Consider the following 2,915-nt stretch of genomic DNA (forward strand, 5'->3'; position numbering starts at 1 on the left):
CATCAAGGTCTTTTATTGCCTTTTGACATTATCAATTTAGTACTTCAATATTTTAAAGCACTAGTACCGAGCATTCCTCACTCTATGGATATGTTTTAGAGTTGCAGCCTTAGCCCCCTAAGCATGGGGTAGCATATTATATATATATATATATATATATATATATATATGATATTAGGCATGTCATTTTTTAAGGTTGTTGGATCATTTTCATTGAATCACCTAATATTTAATTTAATTTAGGTGTGTGATTTTTTAGAGATGTTTATCACTTTGTAAATGTCTTTTATTGCTCTTTTTATTTTGGTTATTAATTTAATTCATTTTGATATTTTAAAGGAGTACAAGTCCGCATTTCTTTATTTTATGTATTCATTTTAGATATTTTTTTTAATTTGGTTATTAATGTCTTTTATTGCCTTTTTATTTTGGTTATTAATTTAATTCATTTTGATATTTTAAAAGAATAAAAGTCCGCATTTCTTTATTTTGTGTATTCATTTTAGATATTTTTTTTATTTGATTATAAATTGATATTCCAAGTTACTAATTTTGGGTATTTTACAAGCTCTCATATATATATAGTGAAGGGATAACTTATTGAAGTAAGGTAGTGAAAGAACTAAAAATATCTCACTGGAATTTGAAACCAGGGAAAAGAAATAACATCCATTATCTCACTGGAATTTGAAACCAGGGAAAAGAAATAACATCCATTATGACATGTGCACAACCTTACCAAAAAAACACCACCTTGACAAATCGCACGGCCTTTCAGTGTGCTTAAAAACATTTCCATCCATGCATGTCGGCCGTGGCAAACAAATACTTTCATTAAAACTATATAAACCCATCTCCATATTGTAGAAAGACCTGCACACGACAAAGTTACCGTGGCAAGCAAATACTTCCATTAATGGTGTTCATTAAAACCATATAAACTCATCTCCATATTGTAGAAAGACCTGCACACGACAAAGTTACCCGAGACATGCTAGCAATGGAGGAGCATGAAGTGTATGGCGGGGAAATTCCAGAGTATGAACCAGAAGACACCGAAATAGAGTATGAAGCAGAAGACACCGAAATGGGCATTAATGAGAAAGAGTTGGATGTGATGAGCAAAAGGCTACAGGAAATTGAAGAAGAGGCAGCCGCCCTGAGAGAAATGCAGGTCAAGATCGCTCAAGAAATGCAGATCCCCGCCGTGCCAGACCCTGCTACTTCAGGGGTTGTGGATAAAGCGAGCAGAGAAGAAGCGGATTCGCGTTCTATTTTTGTTGGAAATGTTGATTACTCCTGCACTCCAGAGGAAGTGCAGCGTCATTTTCAGTCATGCGGGACAGTTAACAATGTTACTATTAAAACTGACAAGTTTGGTCAGCCAAAAGGGTTTGCTTATGTTGAATTTCTGGACGCTGTCTCTGTTCAAAATGCACTTCGTCTGAATAACTCTGAACTTCATAATCGCCAGCTGAAGATTACAGCGAAAAGGACAAATGTTCCAGGAATGGGGCAGCACCGTTATCGAGGTCGAAGGTTCAATCCCTATGCTCGGCCTTATTATTACGCCCCCCCTCCCGTTTATGGGTATGGGTATGGGAAGATGCCAAGATACAGGCGCCCCATACGCTATAGGCCTTATTATTATTAATGGAAGTCATCAAAGCAGTGATTGGTCTGTGAGGACATAATTTGGTTTGCATTGTTGTGACTGGATTCTCTTTTGGATTCTCTGGTAAGAGATTTAGGGAATGCATTCACTTTTGATTTCATTTGGTAGAGATTGAGAGTGGTCTACACTGTAATGCTAATGTTCGAGGAAACAGGATTGGAAATTTGATTTGTATGTAGTAAACAGTGTTACTAATTTGATTTGTATGTAGTAAACAGTGTTACTGTAATGCATTCATTTGTAATGTTTGAGGAGACATCAGGATTCAAATATTTGAACTTTTTAAAATCAAAATTCTAGTGTATATGTAAATTTTTTTTGAATGGGTAGATTAAATGTTTTGCAGAAGTATTCACGATATGTGAACAATGAGGTAGTGTAGTATATGTAATTCCTTGAATAGGTATATGTGAACAATGAGGAAATGATGAAGTGTTGTATATGTATTTCTTTAAATAGGTAGATTTGATTATGGTTGACATGTTGTATATGTAATTCTTTAAATTAGTAGATATTATCATGGTTGATGTTTTATAGAAAAGTATTTACAAAATCTGGTAAACCCAAATGTAGTATGGTTTTTCTTTTTAATGTGTAATAGTAAGGTTGTTTTGTGTAATTAATGTTTTGAATAGTTAAATTTTAGTACTTGAAATGAGGTAATTATAAGATTATTTTGTATATGTAATTTTTTGAATGGATAGATTGAGTTTGATAGATGTTTTAAAGAAGTATTTATATGATTTAAATTATATGATTTAAATTATAACGTACTAAGCAGTAAGCTTGTTTATTTAATTTTTTAACTTGGTAAAATTGAATATGGTTGATGTCTAACATCAATATTTATGGGATTTAAACCATAAAGTAGTAAGGTTGTTTTTTATATGTATTATTTTGAATTTCTAGTTTGAGTGTGGTTGATCACAAAAGTATTTACTAGTTTTGAACTAGTATCTTTAAATGTGGATTAAACTTTGATTTGAATTATGAACTTGATTTATTAATTGAAAGTTATACATGAAATGGTGATGTTTCTAAGTATGGTCACTCGAATGTCATAGGGAAGTGAAATTGAGGTGATTTTAGTTGCCCTGTGATGTGTGAGGTTTGAATCATTTATGTAGGGGGGAAGAGAGAGGAGGGTGGGGGGTTGTTTGGGAAGAGCAATGGAGACCACTAGCAAGATAAACAAGATAAATGTGATAGATACATATAATCTATCAAGTAGTCTAGCTCA

General features: G+C 33.0%; 1 pseudogene; it reads left to right on the forward strand.

Moving 5' to 3' along the window:
- The first annotated feature begins 1,000 nt into the window (after nucleotides 1-1,000).
- LOC149140568 (polyadenylate-binding protein 2 pseudogene) lies at nucleotides 1,001-1,654 on the forward strand (annotated as a pseudogene).
- The last annotated feature ends 1,261 nt before the right edge of the window (nucleotides 1,655-2,915 follow it).

The sequence above is a fragment of the Pinus tabuliformis genome, chromosome X (assembly GCF_031772625.1).
Source record: "Pinus tabuliformis cultivar Carrire ecotype Pingquan chromosome X, CPIR1, whole genome shotgun sequence".
In the NCBI taxonomy this organism is placed as follows: Eukaryota; Viridiplantae; Streptophyta; class Pinopsida; order Pinales; family Pinaceae; genus Pinus; species Pinus tabuliformis.